General features: G+C 43.9%; 1 long non-coding RNA gene across 1 annotated transcript; it reads left to right on the top strand.

Moving 5' to 3' along the window:
- The first annotated feature begins 8,063 nt into the window (after positions 1-8,063).
- Positions 8,064-8,780, top strand: LOC149120485 (uncharacterized). Its single transcript, XR_016226131.1, has 2 exons — positions 8,064-8,249; positions 8,462-8,780. It is a non-coding gene; the product is annotated as an uncharacterized LOC149120485 (long non-coding RNA).
- The last annotated feature ends 394 nt before the right edge of the window (positions 8,781-9,174 follow it).

The following is a 9,174-nucleotide window of genomic DNA, read 5'->3' as shown; positions in this document are numbered from 1 at the left end:
GTCCGCGGCGTCACTTCCGGGGCTTTGGGCCCTGGAGGGGAGGAGACTAGTTAGTGCCCTGGGGCGGTGGTGGGCGAACGGGTTCCTTGAGGCTGTGTGGAGAAGCTGCGCCGAAGACGCTGGGGGGCCGGGCTGCCTCCAGGTTAACGCTGGGGCTCTGACCCGGAGCGTTCGGACGCCGTGGAGAAGCCTGTATTTCCCTGCTTGCTTCCGGGTTCCGGCTTGTAAATGCTTGAGGACAGCACTGCCCCTTGGGTGTCGCCCAAGGGAGCGGCACGGAGTGGGAGAACTGCCCGAAAGCTAGAAGTGTTCGAGTTAAAGGATTTGAGAGAAATGGGTCCAAACGCCGATTTTACACTGGAGCAAAGTAAACCCAGAAGTTGAATAACTCCGCCAGTGCCACGCAGTATTATCAGTGGTCGAATCCCACGTGGAATCCCATTTCAAGAATGTTGGAGACAGAAGCCAAACACACTGACTGCTTGTGTATCCTGGATGCCACCTGTGCCACCGAATGCAGCCCCAGGGAAGGAATGAAAAGAAAATCTATGTCCTGTGTGGGATGCAGACTTGGACTGGAAGCTCAGCGTTGCAAATTGTCGCCTTCTGTGATCTTGGATAGGTCGCCTGATTACTCAGTTTTCGTTTATTTTCAGAGCACAGATGAATCGACTTCTTCCTCAAGTGTTTCCTCAGCGCATGACGCTTGTTAGGCTGAGGATACAAGAACGGAAGACAAAAATACCTGTGCCAAGTAGTTGCGGTGCTTAAAGGGAGAGGTGGAGGAGCCAATAAACAAATTTATGGTAGGACATTGGACAGTGGTAATTGCTGTGGGGGGAAAGAATACAGAAAGAGCGGTAGGAAGTGCAGCCTAGGGCAGTCTTGGTGCAGTGGTTGAGGCACCCATTGGGAAGCCTGCTTCGTAGATCAGAGTGCTTGGGGTCCCGCTTCTTAGGAATGCACACCCTGGGCTGGTGATAACATCTGAAAGTGCTGGAGTCTCAGCCACCAATGTGGAAGACACAGAGTTTGTTCTGGGCTCCTGGCTTGGATATGGCCCAGCCTAGCTGTTGCAGTGTTTTGGGAAGTGAATCAGCAGATGAAAGATCTCTGTCTTTCAAATAAATTTTTAAAAATAAATAAGGGAAGCTTTGGTGCAGCCGTTAATATGTCACTTGGGATGCCCCTCATCCTGTATTAAAGTACCTGGGTTTCAGTGCAGGCTCCACTTCAGATCGCAGCTTCCTGATAACGGTGGTGGTGGCTCAAGTCTTGGGTCCCTGCTTCCCACGTGGTAGACCCTGATTGAGTTCCAGGCTCTTGGCTTCAGCCTGGCCTAGCCTTGGCTATTGTAAGCATTTGGGAAGCCAACAGATGGAAGATTACTCACTATTTCTGTCTCTCTACGTTTCAAATAAAAAATTAACTTTTAAATAAAAATAAATTTTAAAATGTTTTCTTAAAAAAAAAAAGAAGTGCAGCCAATAAGTTTGCAGTTTTACCAGTGGACCAGAAAGGCCTCACGGACATGATTCAAGCAAAAAGGGAGAGAACCAGCTGTGCTGTTGTGTACATGTCTGGGCAGGAGTGTTCTAAGCACAGGTAACAGCACCGGCAAAGCCCCTCTTTGACCCCTCCAACCTTTGTAGCTATGATAGTGAATTGAGAAGTAGAAGAGATCATAGATAGTTAGCAAAGTAAGTAAGGGACCAAGGCTAAGTCAATATAGGAGGGAACTGCCAACAGTATGGATACTGGAAGGTCTGACTCATTGAGGCCATTAAAGGAAAATCTATAGTGCATGCTATTCATTAGTCCATTGCTAATTTTGATGTTGATTAGAGGAGAAACTTGTTATCGTGCTAAGTAATTTTTTTTCATCCATCCAGAAGTGGAAACTTGTAGCTAGGTTATTATCTTTACCTGCAATTCAGTTAAGAGGCTGGTTACCTCACAACCAAAATGGTTGTTAATTTCAGGGTGGTTATGAATTTCCTTTGACCAGTGGTGTCAGAGGATATTGCAATGTCTTAGTCTCCATATTTTCTTGTCTCCTTCTGCCTATGTCCCTATCATACTATCTCTGCATCTACTGGATTCTCTCTTCTCCTGTCCCAGTATTTTTGTTTTGTCCAAACATGAGTGGAGGGATGAGGAAGAATTGCCTTGGAAAAGTAATTATTTCAGAGGTAGATGGAGAACCCATGAATGACATCTTTCTCCTTGTGGTACTAGGTATTAGGAAAAGATAGTTCTTGAATTATACATTTTACAAACTTGGCTTAGTTTCATATGGATTTTCCCATGTAGATTTTAGTCTATTTTATAAGAAAAATTTATTTAGGGGCCAGCATTGTGGAGTAGAGGGTAAAGGCATCACCTGCAATGCCAGTATCTCTTATGCGTGCTGGTTCCAGTCCTGGCTGCTCTACTTCCAGCTCCCTGCTAAAGTTCCTGGGAAAGGAGCTGAAGATGGCTCAAGTCCTTGGGCCCCTGCACCTGGGTGGGAGTCCTGGCTTTGGTCTGGCCCAGTCCCAGCTGTTGCACCATTTGGGGAATGAACCAACAGATGGAAGTTATCTCTCTCCTTCTCTTTTTCTCTCTTTCTTTTTTTCTCACATAAATTCAGGCCTTGAATAAAAAATACTACAGGAGGCCAGTGCTGCAGCTCACTTGGCTAATCCTCTGCCTGCAGTGCCAGCACCCCAGGTTCTAGTCCTGGTTGGGGCGCCGGATTCTGCCCCGGTTGCTCCTCTTCCAGTCCAGCTCTCTGCTGTGGTCCGGGAAGGCAGTGGAGGATGGCCCAAGTGCTTGGGCCCCGGCACCCACATGGGAGACCAGGATAAGCACCTGGCTCCTGGCTTCGGATCGGCACAGTGTGCCAGCCGTGGCAGCAATTTCAGGGGTGAACCAAAGGAAGAAGCACCTTTCTCTATGTCTCTCTCTCTCTCTAACTGTCCACTCTGCCTGTCAAAAAAAGAATACTACAGAAAAAAAAAAGATTTATTTATTTATTTGAAAGACAGAGTGATGGGGGGGAGAGAGAGAGAGAGAACTTTCACCCTCTGGTTCACTCCCCAAATGACCACAGCAGAAATGGTTGGGCAAGGCCGAAGCCAAGAGCCTGGAGCTCCATCTGGGTCTCCCACATGGGTGGCAGGGGCCACACATCTGAGCCATCCTTTCCCCCAGCACATTAGCAGGGAGCTGGCTTCGAAGTAGAGCAGCCAGGACTCAAACAGGCACTCATATGGGATGGCAGTGTTGCAGGCAGAGGCTTATACCCACTGCCCCACAACTGCAGCCTTCCTTTATAGATTTCTGTCAGCAGAGAAAGGTGCCATTGTGTGGGTGCAATATTGATATTGTTACCCTGCAGTGAGACTTGAATCAGAACTCAGGAACAATGACTTTGGGCATTGTCTCCCTGTTAGTGCAGGTGACATTGTTTTGCCAAACAAAATTCTAAGCAAACTACACATTTTGGATCACAATGCAGGAAAGAATATAAAACTACATTTCTTTAAATAAACCTGCCCCCTTCTGCCCTGATAAAAACATACAACCCATGGTGATTGATGTTTTCAACACTAAATCATATTTTTTGTAGAACAAATGTCTCCCTTCCAAAATTTGCTAACCATCAACATAAAATAATTTGTACACAGTGTCATTTTCATAAATACACTGATTCATGCAGACTTGCTAGGCTGAATACTGGTTCTCCATAAAAGGAATAGTCACTATGATTTCAATAGAAAAAAATACACATTTTAGAACAATATATTCAGGTACATTTGAGTCTGGTTGAGCTAAAATAACAGTTCCAGAAGCAGCATTGCAGGTGAACAGAGAGGGATACAATGCAATTTACCCAGGGGTGATGGAAGCTAATTTTTTTAAGATATATATTTGGAACCAGCACTGTGGTGTAGTAGGGTAAGCCTCTGCCTGCAGCACTGGCATACCATATGGGCACTGGGAATGCTGGTTCATGTTCCTGCTGCTCTTCTGATGCAGCTCTATGCTAAGGTCTGAGAAAGCAGCAGAAGATGCTCCAAGTCCTTGGGCCTCTGTACCCATGTGGAAGATTCAGAAGAAGCTCCTGGCTCCTGGCTTTGGATTGGCTCAGTTCTGGCTGTTGTGGTAATTTGGAAAGTGAACCAGTGGATGGAAGACCTTTCTATCTCTCCCTCTCTCTCTCTGTAACTCTGTCCCAAATAGGTAGCCTTTAAAAGAAAAAAAAAAGATTTATATATGTATTTGAAAGGCAAAGTGACAGAAAGGTAGAGACATAGACAAATCTTCCACCTGCTGGTTTACACCCCAAATGGCCACAACAGTCAGGTCTGGATCAGGCCAACACCAGGAGGCGGGAACTCCTTCCAGGTATCCTACATGGGTGGAGGAGGCCCAACCACTTGAACCATCGTCTGTGACCTTCCTAGGTACATTAACAGGGAGTGGATCAGAAACAAAGCAGTAGGAACTTGAACCAGTGCTCCAATATGGGATGCCAGCTCTCTGCTAATGTGTCTGGGAAAGCAGAAGATGGCCCAAGTTCTTGGGCCCCTGGCACCCACAGGGGAGACCAAGATGGAATTCCTGACTCCTGGCTTTGGCTTGGCCCAGACCTAGCCCTTGCAACCATTTGGGAAGTGAACTAGCAGATGAAGAAATGTGGCATAGCGGGTTAAATTATCACCTGGAACTACACCCCCTGAGTGCCAGTTCAAATCCCAGCTGCTCCACTTCTGATCCAGCTCCCTATTAATGCTCCTGGGAAGGCAATAGCAAAAGATGACCCAAGTGTTTGGGCCTCTGTCACCCACAAGGTTGAGCTGGATGGAATTCCAGGCTCCTGGCTCAGCCTGGCTGAGCCAGAACCTTTGCAGCCATGTGAGGAGTGAGCCTGCAGGTGGAAGACCTCTCATTCTACACCTCTCTCTCTCTTTCTCTCTCTCTCTCATTCAGTTTTTTCAAATAAATAAAATAAATTTAAAAAAAGGTTTGTATCCTGGAATGGATCAAAAGGAGATGACAAATAAGAGTAATGAAAAACAAAACAAAACAAGACCTAGAAGAAAGAGGAAAACTAGGAAAGAGGAGTAATGTGGAGGCCAAGAGTAAAGAGAGAGCACAAGTGATTGAGCTGCATTGTCAGTTTCTGCAGAGAAGCTGTGTAACATGAATCTCCTCAAGAGAAAGGAAAACATGTTCATACAAAGCCTTACATATGAATGTTCAAAGCAGCATTATTCCTAATAGCAAAAGTCATACAACCAGATATCCATCAGCTTGGACAAATAAAAATGTGGGATTATGCTCATACAAGGGATGAATACAATAAAAAGGAACTAAGTAATGACACTTGCTACAAGAATGAACCTTAAAAATACTACGCTAAGTGAAAGAAGTAACACACAAAAGGCCACATATCATATGAACCTGTTTAAATGAAATGTTCCAAAGATTTTGAAATCTACTAAGATAGAAAGAAGTGGTTGCCCATGGTTGCAGACAGAAACAGAATTACTGCAAATGGCACATGAAATCTTTCTGGGGGTTGATGGAAATATTCTAAAACTGGAATGTGGTGATGGCTGCACAGCTCTGTAAATTTACTGGAAAATCACTGAATTGTAAGTTGAATTTTTATGGTATGTAAGTAATATTTCAATAAAGCTATTTTTAAAAAAGACCCCAAAATGAAATAGCAAGCCACACACTAGAAGACAATATTTGCATATCCTATACTCAATCAATAATTCATTCAAAGTATATAAAAACCTCTGGCAACTCAGCAATAAGACTAACCACTCAATTCTTTTAATGGAAAAATGAAGAAACCCTTCACCAAAGAGGATATATAGGTAAATAAGCACATGAAGAAATGTTCAGCATCATTAATCATGAGGCAAATTCAAATTAAGATCACAATGAGATACACCACCCACTCACTAGAAGGGTGAAAGTGGAAAATGACCATACTAAGCCAATAGTTTAGAATGTTATACTATTGTAGTGTTAATGGTGTGTGATTACTTTAAATTTTACTGTATATGGGTGAAACAGTCATTGTTCTATTCAATGATTATTTGTAGGTGTTGTTTTTATTCCCACTAAACTAGAGTATTTTTGCTTTTTTACTTGGCCAAACTTATTCAGTGAAGTATTAAGCCTTTTTATTGTAATGTAAATTTAAAATGTTATCTCAAAAACAAAAATAGAAAGGGAGAGGGAAGGAGGCTGGGAGGGAGAGAGGGGAGAGACAGAAGAAGGGAGGAAACATCATGTTTTAGAATTGTATCTACTCTATGAACTATATTGAGTGTGGTAAAAACTAATTAAAATTATAAAAAAACACAGTTGCAAACATAAAAATAAAATAACCATACTGATGGTCGGTGAAGGTATGGACCAACTGGAACTCTCATAAGCTGCTGGTGGAAATGTAAGATGACCCAACCACTGTGGACAGTGTGTCAATTTCTTTAAATTTTAAAATTATAGCTACAGGCCGGCGCCGCGGCTCACTAGGCTAATCCTCCGCCTAGCTGCGCCAGCACACCAGGTTCTAGTCCCGGTCGGGGCGCCAGATTCTGTCCCGGTTGCCCCTCTTCCAAGCCAGCTCTCTGCTGTGGCCAGGGAGTGCAGTGGAGGATGGCCCAAGTGCTTGGGCCCTGAGCCCCATGGGAGACCAGGATAAGTACCTGGCTCCTGCCATCAGATCAGCGCAGTGCGCCGGCCACAGTGTGCCAGCCGCGGCGGCCATTGGAGGATGAACCAACGGCAAAGGAAGACCTTTCTCTCTGTCTCTCTCACTGTCCACTCTGCCTGTCAAAAAAAATAAAAATATATATATATAGCTACAATACAATGCAGCCATTTCAATCCTGAACATCTACCCATGAGATATAAAAACATACATCCACACAAGAAATTATACACGAATGCTCATAACAGTTTTATTTGTAACGTTTCAAGTTGAAACGATCTAAATGCCTGTGGACAAGGAAAGAAAGGAGCTATGATCTCTTCATACAATGAAATGCTGCTTGGCAGTTCAAAAGAACCAAATTATGGGTACATGTATATGTATATGTCTAAAAATAATTATGCTAGTGGAAGAAGCCAAATTCTAGTATGATTTCAATTATATAAAATTCTGGGAAATATTTGTGTGAATCAACAGTGATTGGAAGCAGATCAATGTTTCCATGGGTATGATGGGAGCAAAGAGGAGGTAGGAACTAGAAAGTGGCAAAGAGTTAGGGTAGGGGATATGATCATTATATTGATTGTGGTGATGGTTTTGATTTGGGTAGGCGGATAGCTACCAAATACAAGGAGCTAAGAAGTAAGCCAAGTATGCAACTTGCCCAAATGCCATCACCTTCCGTGCTAATTCAACATAATTTGAAACTCGGCACACACACTTCTCATTATGCTGCTAAGTCTCATTTTCCATCATGTACCAGATGCCATGACACCTTCCTGGTGTCATGGAACCTTGATGTGTATCGTCACATACCCTGTAGCCCCTACCCCAAAGCTTGCCTCCTTTGAACATCCAGCATCAACTTTTCTCTTATAAAAAGAATGACCACAGCCTGGGTAGGGGCAGTTCTCCCCCTGGAGGTTGCCAGCACTCATGTGTGAGTGTGTACTATCTTTTGCTTTCTAATAGTATGTACCCCTCTGCTCACTTCTATCCATGTTTCCCAGTTGTATTTCTACACACAGGGAGACAAGAACCTGGACTAAGTACAGGTAAGGGTCTCTCTGAGCTTAGCTCGACAACATAATTTGGGGGTCCCAATTCCCACAACAGTTTCACAGGGTATACATATGTAAAATTTCATTATACTGTTCAAACATCTTTACCGTTTAAATTACAGTTTATTACACATCAATTGTCCCTCAATCAGACTGTTAAACCCAGGACAGGGGTGGGGGTAGGGGAATATTTAGCACAGCTGTTAAGATGCTGCTGGTACACCTACATCTCACACGAGAGTGCTTGAGTTTCAGTTCTGGCTTCTCTGTTTCTGATCCAGCACCAGCATCCCATATCAGATTACCAGTTCAAATCCCAGCTGTTCTGCTTCTGATCCAGTTTCCTGCAAATGTACCTGTTAAGGCACTGATGCTTGAGCCCCTGCCATCCATGTGGGAGACCAGAATGGAGTTCTTGGCCCCAGGTTTCAGCCTGACTCAGATCTGACTGCGGTGGCCATTGAGTGGTAAGTAAGCCAGTGGATGGAAGATCTTGTTTATTCTCTCTGTCTCTCTCTCTCTCTCTCTCCCCTCCCTCCTTTCTCTCTTTTTCTCTTTTCCTCTCTCTGTCTTTTGAATAAATAAATCAATCTTTAAAGTAAAAAAAAAATTTAAATAGTAACACTGGGGGAGTGGTTTAGTGCTTTCTGAAATAATTATATCAAAAGTCTACTTCTAGGGCCAGTGCTGCAGTGCAGCAGGTTAATGCCCTGGCCTGAAGCACCGGCATCCCATATGGGCGCCAGTTCAAGACCTGGTTGCTCCACTTCTGATCCAGCTCTCTACTATGGCCTGGGAAAGCACTAGAAGATGGCCCAAGTCCTTGGCCCCTGCACCCGTGTGGGAGACCCGGAAGAAGCTCCAGCCGTTGTGGTCAATTGGGGAGTGAACCAGTGGATTGAAGACTCTTTTTCTCTTTCTCTCTCTCTCTCTCTGCCTCTCCTCTCTCTGTGTAACTCTGACTTTCAAATAAAAAATAATTACATCTTTAAAAAAAATTCTACTGCTCTGATAATTCAGGAGGGAGGGAAGGCTCAACTCTTTAAAGTCATAGACTCTGTTTTAATCCTATTAAATTTTTGTGGCACATATGTTTCTATTTCTCTTGGGTAGATACAAAGAGTGAAATCATTAGGCTAAGAGCTTCTATTGAATGTCGTTGTATTCCCACCAGCAATGTTTGCCAGTTCTAGTCACTCCACATCAACATCAATAAGTGATATTGTCAATATCTATTTATTTGTTTATTTGACATGCAGACAGACAGAAACAGACAAAGAGAGAGAGAACTCCTACCTGCTGGTTCATTCCTGAAATGTCTGCAATAGCCAGGGCTTGGTCACGCTTAAGCTGGGAGCCAGGAATTAGATCCAGGTTTCCCGCATGGGTACC

Source organism: Oryctolagus cuniculus, chromosome 19, assembly GCF_051225735.1.
Source record: "Oryctolagus cuniculus isolate XC-2025 breed Fujian yellow rabbit chromosome 19, ASM5122573v1, whole genome shotgun sequence".
NCBI classification, from domain to species: Eukaryota; Metazoa; Chordata; class Mammalia; order Lagomorpha; family Leporidae; genus Oryctolagus; species Oryctolagus cuniculus.
The sequence above is the reverse complement of the archived record's forward strand: the minus strand, read 5'-3'. Positions and strand labels throughout refer to the sequence as shown.